Below are 11,634 nucleotides of genomic sequence, written 5' to 3'. Positions count from 1 at the left end.
CCCCCTACCCTTAGCCATCTTTTCCCTAATATAAAAATGCCCAAACTTCTTTGCCTTTCCTTGTGTAGGTTGTTTTATTTTGGTTTTACTTCATTTATATCCCACCTTTGTCTCCAATGGAGATCCTAAGCGGCTTACATCATTCTTCCATTTTTCCTTGCAACAGCCCTGTGAGGTAGGTTAGGTTAAGTATGTGACTGGCCCAAGGTCACATATCAAGCTTCCATGGCAGAGTGAGGAATCAAACCTGGAATACCCAAATCCTAGTCTGTCACTCTAATTACCACACCTCACGACCTCTTGGTTATCCTCTCCAATCTTACTAGAACAATATTGTTAGTGAGATGTGACAACCAGTAGACAGTATTCCAAATGCCACCATGGATCTAAATAAGGACATCACAATACTAGTTTTGTTTTCCTTCCCTTTCCTACCAATCTCTGTCATCTAATTTGACTTTTTCAGTCACTTTTGCAGCACACTAACATTTTCATCAAGTTACCCACCATGACCCCAAGATCTCTTTCCTGGTCAGTCACCACCAGTTCAAACCCCTTTAACTGTGTATTTAAAGTTACGGGGGGGGGGATATCCCAGTGTGCATCACTTCATATTTTTGCACCTTGAACCTCATTTGGCACATCATTGCCCACTCAAGTTTAGAGAGATCCTTTTGGTGCTCTTTAAAGTCTCCTGTAGTCCTCACCATCTTTAATCATTTAGTCATCTGTCAAGCTGGCCACTTTGCTGTTTACCTCTAATTCCAGATCAGTTGTGAATAAATTAAATAACACCCGTCCTGTAACTGATGCCAGCAGAGCCCCACTGCTTACCTCCATCCATTGCAAGAAATGTCCATTTAATCCTGCTTCCTGTTTTTAACTGTCCATGAAAGGGCCCGCCTGACTGCTAAGCTTTTGGTGAGTGACTTGCAGGTTGTGTAGATCATTGTGTGTTACTTCCAGTTGTTTCTCCTGACTTGCGACATCAGCTGATGGTCTCAACGTGTTGATAGTGCTCCAGTTTTCCTCTGCCCTCTGCTGGAGATTCTATGCCAAATCTTTTGAACAGAGTGTTTACTCCTCTGCCTGCAGTCTTGGTTCTCCCCCTCTCCCTATTAGCTTCTACAATCATGTCATCCAGGCATAAAGCTGCTTTCTTACGGTCTAGACTCCACTTCTTCCTTTTGCTGTTTTACCTTTCTTTGAAGTAGTTTAGTGATGTCCATGGTCACTATATCTGCCTTTCGAGGTAAGCATTCAAGTGACAGCTCCCCTCCAAGTAGAAGGGGTATCCTGCATTTGGTTGCACCTAAGGATCCTCCATAAACAATGCTGCTGTCCTTCCTGTCTACTTTGGGGGGCAGTGTGCTGTCCAGCCCGAGGACAAGTGGCAGGGTTGATGAAGATCATTAGAAATGGGCATGGGCAGGCAGGCCTGTTAGAAAAGAACATCCAGAGCCAATGGGATTGGATGAGAAAGATGCTGAGCATGGTAGGTGGAGGGCGGTAATGCTCTGGACCGGGAGGAGCCAGCTCCAGAAGTGGAGAGTGGTCAGAGAGCCTGAGCAAGTCCATTGTAGAGAGTGCCAAAAATGGCTTCATCAAAGAGCCAGAGAAAGGTGTAATGGGTGGTGATGCAAACCTTTGGCTGTGTCTAGTGCTGCGTTGAAAATAGGATTCCTGGCCACAAGGGTGACTGGGCTGAAAGGGCAGAAGAGAGTTGCAATACCATCACTGTAACCATGGCCCAATAAACCAGAAGAGTTTATGAAGTAACTTGCTGTACCCAGCCTCTTATGGATCCAGGTGAGTTTAATGTTCCCATCCTCCCAGATGGAGTGACACAAAGTTCTATAAGCTCTTGAACTCTGGTATAAAATCTCCAAAAATTCTGACTGGGCATGTGCATCAAACATCTAACAATTTTGTTCCACTGTCTCCTTTTCATGAGTAGCCACATCTCCATTTTGTGTCCTACCACCTGGTCATCTTGTTTTCTACCCTCAGGCAATTAATGTGATATAAACACAGATTGCCGTACTGCCTCCAATGTTTCAACTTGTGCAGAATATTTTGTTCCATCTTTTCCTCTGAAAATTCAGGGAGCCAAGATACCCCAAAGACATATGGCAAGATCATACATTTAATACTCTCTACAGCTCTATATAAGTAACCAGATCTGACTAGTGTTGAGAAAGAGATCACTAGATAGTCTAACTTCTGAAAATTCTTCAGAAAGAAGAGACATACTGATCTGTTGCAATACCCCAAATATGAGGAAGTTTGGGAAGGGCACTTCCTTGAGCAATGCAGGATGATATAAGTGCTAAAGAACTATCTCACCTTGAGAGACAGAGATAACAAACTCAGCCAGATGGGTTCCTGAAGTAAGTTCCCTTTGATCATGCTTGCACTTTCCATAGGGAGGGTATGTGTGTTATTTTCTGTTTATTTGGCAACAGTTATACAACTTGCCTTGTTCATAAAATATGTATTTGCTCTAGAACTGAGATTACCAGATGAAAAGCCTTAATTTATCAGTAGGTAACCACAGTTTTCTAGGTGGTTTAAACCAACTGATGGTTATAAGGAACAGACTACACTTTAGATGGTTGGAACGGAAACTTCCAGTTTTGGGAGTTGAAGCTGAATCAGTAGGTCCCTTAATATAAAACATACCCATAGCTATTGAGCAGAATGGGCACTCAACTTCAATCCAGGTAAGCAAACGAGATATTTGCAATAATACTTTGTAACAGACAGGCATTAAACTAATGACAGATAACAGTTTAGACTGGGCACATTATTCATTTTTATAATTAATTAATTGTATTACATGTTATATTCTTGTTTAAAATCCACAGTATGAAGGAGGGTCAGGCTAGTAACCCTAAGTGTGAGGGGAAAGGAAAAGTTTGCCCTAACAGGGACAGTTGTAGGTTTAAAGAAGACTAGTTAAAGTACTTAAGTGTGAAAGCCAGCACTGATTTATACAGACAAATTAGAACTGAGGATGTGTTGTTGGCACAGGGAGCAGGTAGTAAAAGGAGACTCCCCTTCAGCCAACTGATCAAGGTTCTGTCTTTTGAAAAAGAATAATTCCTGCCCAGTGTCCACAAAGGGGGGGCGTTGGCTCTAAGGAGGACTCTAGGTCTGGTGTAAAGGGAAGAGAGTGTTGTATTGAAGTCAGAACACCTAAGCTGTAAAGTGAAATCTATGAAGGAAACTCATTAAAGTAACCCAAGTCTGAAACTACCAACCTCTCACTTTTAAGATCTGTAACTACTGAAACTAAGCTTTACAAAGATTATCGTGCCTAATGCTTGTGAGGTATTCTGTTCTACAATCAAAATTTACCTCATCTCTACTTTCCCTGCCTAACCTATATACCAAACCTGGCTGTTTAATAAACCTGCTGTTTACTTTTGAACTTTACTCAGCCTCTAGTGCCATTTCATTTAAAGACTTGGGCTCTTGCTTCTCCCCTACCAAATCTTTACGCTGGGGTATAAGCCAAAAAATTACATGTTTTAAGGTGTGGAACATAAAGAACTTAAAATTATACCTAGAGACATGGTACCAGAGGCTGCCCAGCCTCAACAAGCAATCGTGACCATTTTGGAGGGAAAATCTGCCTCACAGTAGGGGAGTGAGTGAGGCCTACATCATGCCTGCTTTGCTGTGATGTTTTGGGAGAGATTACAGCAAAACCAGGTTGACAGCCATGTGGATGGGAACGTTCAACATTCACTGGTTCTGCCCCAGTCCCCTGCAGCAGTTATTTCCCCACCCACTATCTCAGGACATATTTATACAATGTTATAATGACCTGCCTATCATCACCTATGATCTGATCCTTTGAACTGAAGATGCTGGGGGATTGAACTTTGAACCTTTGCTCTACCACTGAACCACAGCTCCTTTTACCCTGTGCTTGGCTGTATGGTACCTAGTTTTGTCACTCTTCAGTGTTTATCAGTGGGACTGGTGTTGGCTTTGTTGGCTGCCTCATCTCATCTGTGGGGTTTGATCCCTTGCTGTGGAAAAGGGATCCCTCTCTGCCCAAACTTTGTCTGCAGTTCTGGTATTCTGAGGGACACTTGTATGGGCTATGTTCTGTTTCTGCCTGGTGGTAACTCTGCTTCCCTGGTGTTGTGTGTAGGTTTGTCAACTCTGGGTTGGGAAGTTCCTGGAGATTTGGGGGTAGAGCCTGGGGAGGTCAAGGTTTGGGGAGGGGAGGGATCTCAATGGGGTATAATGCCATAGAACCCACCCTCCAAAGTAGCCATTTTCTCCAGGGGAACTGAACTCTCTTGTCTGGAGATCAGTTGGTATCCCAGGAGATCTCTGGAGGTTGGTAATCCTAGTTGTGGCCATTGTCCCTGATGTATAGAGGTCTTCAGTGAGTATATTGTATTATCTGTTAGTCATTTGGACATTTGCCAAAAAGACTATGGATTATATTTTTATGTGATGATTTTGTATTAACCATCATTTCTCAACAAGTACAAGAATAGAAATTTAGTGCTTGGAAAGGAGGAAATGTTGATAGAGCAGAGCTGCTGGTTCTAGAGAAGCAGGCAGGAAAAGAGAGATCCCTGTTGTAGCTTGGCTCTTTTGCTTTTGCCATCTAGTGGACAGGATGGGTATTGTACAGCAAAGGAAATCCAGAGGCAAATGGATCCAGAGTTAGCTGTGTTAGTCTGTAGTTGCAAAATAATAAAAAGTCCAGTAACACCTTTAAGACTAACCAACTTTATTGAGGCATAAGCTTTTGAGAACCACAGCTCTCTTCATCAGATGCATCTCTTCATCAGATGCATCTGACGGAGAGAGCTGTGGTTCTTGAAAGATTATACCTCAATAAAGGTGGTTAGTCTTAATGGTGCCACTGGACTTTTTACAGAGGCAAATAGGCAATGTTAAATTGAGGAGCAACAAAGACTGGCAATCCTCAGATCTTGGGAGACATCTCACAAACAAACTGTTGATGATCTTCAGATTAGAGGAAAGTACAGCACAGTGTTAATGAAGTCCAGTTGAAGGTGATCCATGGATCCAACCACAGGACTGTCTTTCAACCAAAGGGATTAAGCAGCTGAGCAGAACCAAATGTCCTCCTGACCGTGAGCAAAGACAAGTCACCTGTAGCAGTCCTTGGACCTGGGGTAGCTTTACCTGCTCCCAAGGAGAGCAGCGAGAAGGGCCCAGGAACACCCTGGCTATCAGGAGGCATCCCATGGCTTGGGCCTGGAGAAGGCATGCCTTACTCACCTGCAACTGGCTTAGGACCTAGGACAGTCTTATCTCCTCTTAAGTAAGGCAGCAAGAACAGCCTGGCCAGCAGGTAGCCCCAAACAGGCTCCAGGACATCAGGAAAGCCAGGAGTGAGGCCTAGGTGAGAGACCGGGGAGTGAAGCAGGAGGGATAAAAGGCTGACACAGCTCTTTCAGCTGATCGGCTGAAGAGAGGGCCGTTCAGGGAGGCCAGGGTGGGATTGGAAGGAGGGGGGCAGTTTATATAACTCGCTTTATATAAGTGAGATCAGGGGAGCGCTGTTGATAGAGATTGGGAGACAGCCCTAGAGAGGCTACCTTTCTCAGTCAGAAGAAGGAACAAAGAGGTGCATCTCCCTTCCTTAGCCAGCCTAAGGACAACCAGCAGGATGGCAAAAGGCCAGCAGGGGATGGTAGTGAGGGAGGAGCCTCACAATGCTGCTATTTGAGTGGGCGTGACTTCTCGGACAAATAGAATGTTTTTTTAAACCTAGTTCAGCAGATCTGCCTAATTTGGAACAGCCGTGAATTGTAGCGTAGCCTAAAACATCTCACTGATTGTAGGCTTTATTGGTCTTGTGCATGGTCTGTAATTCCTATAAATAATGGGTTGGATCCAAGGTTGGGAAGGTACTGGTGGCTATGGGTTTTCTTGCATTCCCTTCCCCCTAGTTCCTTCCAACCCTAGGACAATTGGTTTCCAGGGTCCAAAGCAGAAGCAGATTGGAAGGCAAAAATATCCCTGGAGCTTGCCAAGCAGCAGTGTCTGCAACACTACAAGGGCCGTTCAGTTCAGCAGCACCAGCAGTGGGCATTTGTTCACCCATTGTGCCCTCCTGCAAAGTGGCAGTAGTACAGGAGACAACTGGTGAGCTGACACCAACTGCCATGACTGAGGAAGGGTCTAAGCCAAATGGCCCCTGTGGCACTGGCAGAGTTTCTGGAGCTTGGCTCTGCTTGTCCCAGGAGGCCCTCTAGGCTAGTGGTCATCAAAAATGTCCCTGTAATCTCGTTGGTTGATAGAACTCATATAGGCTAACAGCTCTGTGAGTCAGGGAGCTGCATGGAAGAGTGGACCTGGTGGAAGGAGGGTGATTTTTGTCCCCGTGCCTCAGTGCACCCCTGACCCGTGTGGCTGTTAGTCCATTTGGGATTCATGAGCCTGGCAGGATCTGAAGGGACTGCTGGGGACAAGTGGAATGTGGGAAAGGTTCACAGTCTTGCACAAACTGATTGCTGGATCCAACCTAGTATGTTATAATTCAGCTGTCTAGCCCTCTCCAAGTCAAGGGCTCAGAGCAAGGCAGATTATACACATTTCAATAGTTACCCACAAAAAGGGAAAGATGAGGGAAGGAGCTGGTCCAAAGTAGGGTAAGGATTGGCCCTGACTATCTTTACCTTTATTGGATTTAGTCCTTGGATCAGCCTGTTGATTTAAAAATTCAGGTGGACATCAGGCTAGGTTTGCTCAATGACAGTCTGTAGGCATGCATGTGCAAAGAGTGTCTACAAACAATAGTGATGAAAACATATTTTGTAATGGGGTTACCAACTGTTCTGGTCCCATTTAGATTTGTTTTGAAGTAAACCCTGTTTTGTCTCATGGAATAAAACCAAACCTGATTGGAGCTATTCTTACGCATCTTTACTCATAAATAAGTTCTACTAATTTTAGTGGGACTTACTCCCAAGTAAGCGTGTGCAGGATTGCAGTATTCATCTTTACATTTTCCCATCTCATTTATAACTTCTAATTACTCTCTTCCCAACTCCCCCCCCCAATCTATTGGTTAGAAATACATTCATTCTGTCAATTGTCAGTCCTACAACTCTCTCATTATTAATCCCCAGCTCCAAACACCCAGTTAAAGATGTCACCCAACTGTGTTCCAGGCTGTCATGAGCAAAGTGTTATTTCTTCACTGACTTTTTCCTTCCTTATTAGAGATCTAAACATAAGCAACTAACTTCCTGACCACAGAAGCGCAAACTGAAAGCACGGCTAGCCAACAACACAACTTATCTGAAACCATGTTGATGCATATCAATTTTGTCAAAGGCTGATCCTCTTCTTTCTGAATAGTCTCATCGCTGTCAGACTATGCTCTTTCCACTGAAGAACATTTCAGGTTCCAGGAGGCTTGGCAAATTCTTGTGATGCTCACCTTCAACAAAAACTGGTGTAGTGGTAACAGTTCATGCATTTGTCCTGATGCATGGCTAGCCATTGAATTTTGTGCATCCCCAGCCCCCTTCACTAAAGAGAACACCCTTTTCATAGGCATCAGGTATTCCTTTACCCAGTACAAATATATACAGGACAGCTACTACTTTTCTTTCTTGGGAGGCAAAGCAAAAGGGCAACAGCAGTAGTTGATTTCTCACCGATTTCCCAATGCTTTACAGCTGAAGTCAGTGTGGGAATGAATTCCTGTTATTTGGAAAAGTGGTTGTTGATCCTTGTGAGTTATACTGTGATGTCCTATCATGGCTTTATGTTCAATTGTATAAGGAAAGAATGGAGGAGATATTCTTAGATCTCCATCTGCTGCTTTGAGTTACCTCTGCAGATGTACTTAATGTTGCTTGTGTGTAAAGGACTCTTATGACATCAGTTAGGCAATGGCCAGCCCTTCGGAAGCTCTACAAAAGCATATGGGTGTAGTGCTGATTTGAGCAACTTGATGTAAGCCATACAGCATGTCTAGTCCCTGTAGTGAACATGCAACAAAAACTTCAGTCTGCATGAGTTTTACCCCAGTGGTTGAACAACCAATGCTGTTTCCATGGCTGGCTTCCTACTTCACACTTAGATGGCATACATGGGGTAAAAAAAAAGTCTTTCCAAGATTACCTCCTGCTTTTCTGGTTGTGTACTAAACAAGGGATGTATACTGCTACTGCATGTCTGTACCCTAAGGCTACAGAAAGGCTGCCAGAAGTTGCAGTCCTGAGCTTGTTTACCCCTGCCCCTATTAACATGCAGAGCTGAGAATATACATATTCTACATATACATATTCACTAAAAAAGGTATCTTTTAGGTGCTTCTAGAAACATTTGTCTTTATAAGGAGAAGAAACTGGCCAGTTTTTAGTGGAGCAATGCTTGCTGGGTTTCTTGCAAAGAATGTTGGACCAGATAGACGTTGGCTAACGAAACTGCATACCCGTGATCACTTGTGCAGGTAAGCAATGCCTTCTGAAAGAAGAGCTCCTGAGGATGCCCTCTTGCTTTACATATTTAGAACACAACAGCGAACCATGGAGTTTCTGTCAAAAAAAAGAGTAGCCGTTAGAACAAACGAGCAGTCATGTTAAATCAGACTAAACTGTTCATCTAGTGTAGCATCATGTTTCACACAGTGGTTGGGGTTGCCAACCTCCTGATGGTGGCTGAGGAGCTCCCAGAATTACAACTAATAACCAAGCCACAGAGCTCAGTTCCCCTGGAGAAAACGGGTCCTTTGGGAGATGGACTTCATGGCATTATATCTTGCTGAGGTCCCTGTCCTCCCCAAACACCATCTTCCCTAAGCTCCACCCCCCCCCCAAATCTCCAGCAATTTCACAACGTGGAGCCAGCAACCCTACTAGGGTTGCCAGTCTCCAGGTGGCAGCTGGAGATCTCCCGGAATTACAACTGATCTCCAGCCCACAGAGATCAGTTCCCCTGGAAAAAATGGCTGCTTTGGAGGGTGGACCCTATGGCATTATACCCTGTTGAGGCCACTTCCTTCCCCAAACCCCACCCTCTCTAGGCTCCACCCCCAAAATCTCCAGGAATTTCCACACCTGGAGCTGGTAACCCTACTTGGGTCAGTCACACACTTTTACCCTCTGCTACCTCACAAGGTTCTTGTGAGGATAAAATGAAGGTAGGGAGAATGAAGTTGTAAGTCACTTTGGGCCCCTATTAAAAAGAAAAGCGGTATAATTATCCATTGGATAGTATCCAAATAAATAAATGAATAAGATCTGGCTGTTAGGCTCTTAATAAAGGTTATCATATATGTACATATACTAAGTGCCAGAGATAATTTTCACGCAACACTAAAAGGCTCCTTTCAGAATCTCTTGCAATATTTGTGTCCCTTGTTAACACAGGCAATATGGAACAAACCACAGAAGATAAATCAAATATACATTCTAGCCAAAGTAGTGTTTTGTTTTGTTTTTAAATTGCACCACAAGACAGATGCAAAGCACAGTCCAGTTTTAAGCCTTTGAATAAAGACTCTTACTTATTCTGTGCCTGGCTAGGCACTTCTGAGTTCTTTTTGAGCTATGCGGGAGCATCTTGAGTGTACTGTATGTTTTGGGCTAACCTCAAGAGGCCAGGGGGCGAGAGGTAAGCAATTCCACTCCGGCTTGGAGATCCAGCTCGCGTTTTTCTTTTTGCTAGGAGGGCTCCGTCCAGCTCGAGAGCACAGCCGAGCCTCCCTCCCAGAGGGTCTGGCCGGGGAAGATACGAACCTTCCGGGGAGAGCACGTTTTATTCCCCCATTGCTCGGGGGTTGTCTCCATAGCCCACGGAAGAATTTTATCTTCTGGAAAGAGAAGCTGGCTGGACGAGCCATGAAACTTTATTCGGTCTCCTCGAGGTGTGGATCGCAAAGCCATGCATGGATCCCCTTTTCCTCCTAGGACCGTATTGACAACGCAACGAGCCTGGTATGTAAAGGGGGAAATCGATTCCCGGAGAAGCAGATAACGTGGTGAGGGGAGCGGAGAGGATGTGCTGAAACGTATATTAGTGCGTGAAACTTTCCGCTTCTGCTCAACGGCTTAGTTAAAACATTCCTTGTAAAGTTCTGGCTGCAGTTTCCCGACCATAGACGTGGAAAGTGGAATCCAAGGCAGTTAAAAGTTGCTGAAACTTTGGGAAGAGTTGTTATCCTGCCGAGGCGCTTTCTGCAGATGATTGGGGGAGGGAAAAGAAGACCGGGAACTTGGAAGTTTCCATTAATATCAAGGGGAAAGGGTTGTGAAGTTAAAAACCCGATCGGTGACTGCCGTGGTGCAAATTCGCCTTAAACCCGACCTAGCCTGGAAAAACCCGCCAGGCAAGCAAAGCTGAGTTAAATCTCCATGCACTGGAGATTTAAAGGGATCACTCTAGTCCAACCTCTTTTTTTCCAGCTTTCGATTTTGGAAGAAAGGAAAGGTCAAGCAGCATCGTCTAGAAGTTGTCTTTTAAACTTTTCGCTTTGGTTAACCTGATTTTTTTTTTTAAAAAAACGTGCTTGTTTAAATACCGCTGACCGTCTAGATTTTTCAGTAGTGGTTGTTGGTTTGTTCTCGGTGGAGCTACTTAATCATTGCACCGTCGTCAATTAAATAGAATTTAACCTATTGTTTGGCTCTGCTTGAGCAGCCCTACCAGGGCATTGATACAATGGGAGTTCCAGACCACCTCTGGCTACTGCCTCCTGCAAAAATAAATCCCACTCCAGGAAGCCATCTGTTTGAAACAAGAGCAGGGGCTTGCTCTCCCCCCTCCGCCCCCTCTTGATAATTTGCTTAGTGGGGAAGGGAGTATCTATTTGTCATTATTGCCCAACAGCCCACTCCTAGAACTGGAAGAGGCAGGTGGTTTGCCTGCATACCTGCCTCTGGAATCACCATTTGAGCAGGGGGGTTGCCTATTTGCATATGGAGTCTCTCGCTCTGGCCAGGACTACGTGCGGTGGCAAAAAGTCATCAAGGAAGCCAGCTTTCTTGTCATACCACATCAGCCTGAGTCATAAGGGAACAGTTCTCGGTTCTGCTTCCCCAAAAGCTTCCTCTGCAGGGGAGGGGGGGCTGGAGCGGGTTCTGGTGTCTTTAGAAAGGACGGCTTTCAGCAAGATGCTGCCATTGGGAAGGAATGTGGAATTTCGGCTTGAAGAAGCAAATGGATCTTAGAGCTGTTGGAAAGAGGGATAGATGCGCATCTGGTGTGATCCAATATACATGGAACTTGCAAGCTCACACCATGCAGATTTATGCCATAAGCAGTTGCAATTGCAGGATGAACACAACTTGAATGTTAGAAATTGTGTGTTGAGCTCAGAAAAGAAAGCCTCCCCCCTCCCGCCCAGGCCCACATTTTCTAGTTTAATACCCAGACACTCAACTGACAGCAAAAAAAGTTTGTACTCATCTTTGCTTATCCACCATAAATTGTGGTGGGGAGATATGAGTCCCCAAACATTCATGGAATTGTGTTGGCACACTGTACTGTGATTATCCATGGCTCAATGTTGTCCATTGCCTGTCTTGGAACGCATGTATCTCCTTCTCACTTTATATATTTATCAGTTAATTGGGATTTGAGGGGAGGGGGCTTCTTTTCTCCCCAGTGGAGATCCAA

The sequence above is a fragment of the Eublepharis macularius genome, chromosome 6 (genome assembly GCF_028583425.1).
Source record: "Eublepharis macularius isolate TG4126 chromosome 6, MPM_Emac_v1.0, whole genome shotgun sequence".
NCBI classification, from domain to species: Eukaryota; Metazoa; Chordata; class Lepidosauria; order Squamata; family Eublepharidae; genus Eublepharis; species Eublepharis macularius.
Note: the sequence above shows the minus strand (reverse complement) of the source record.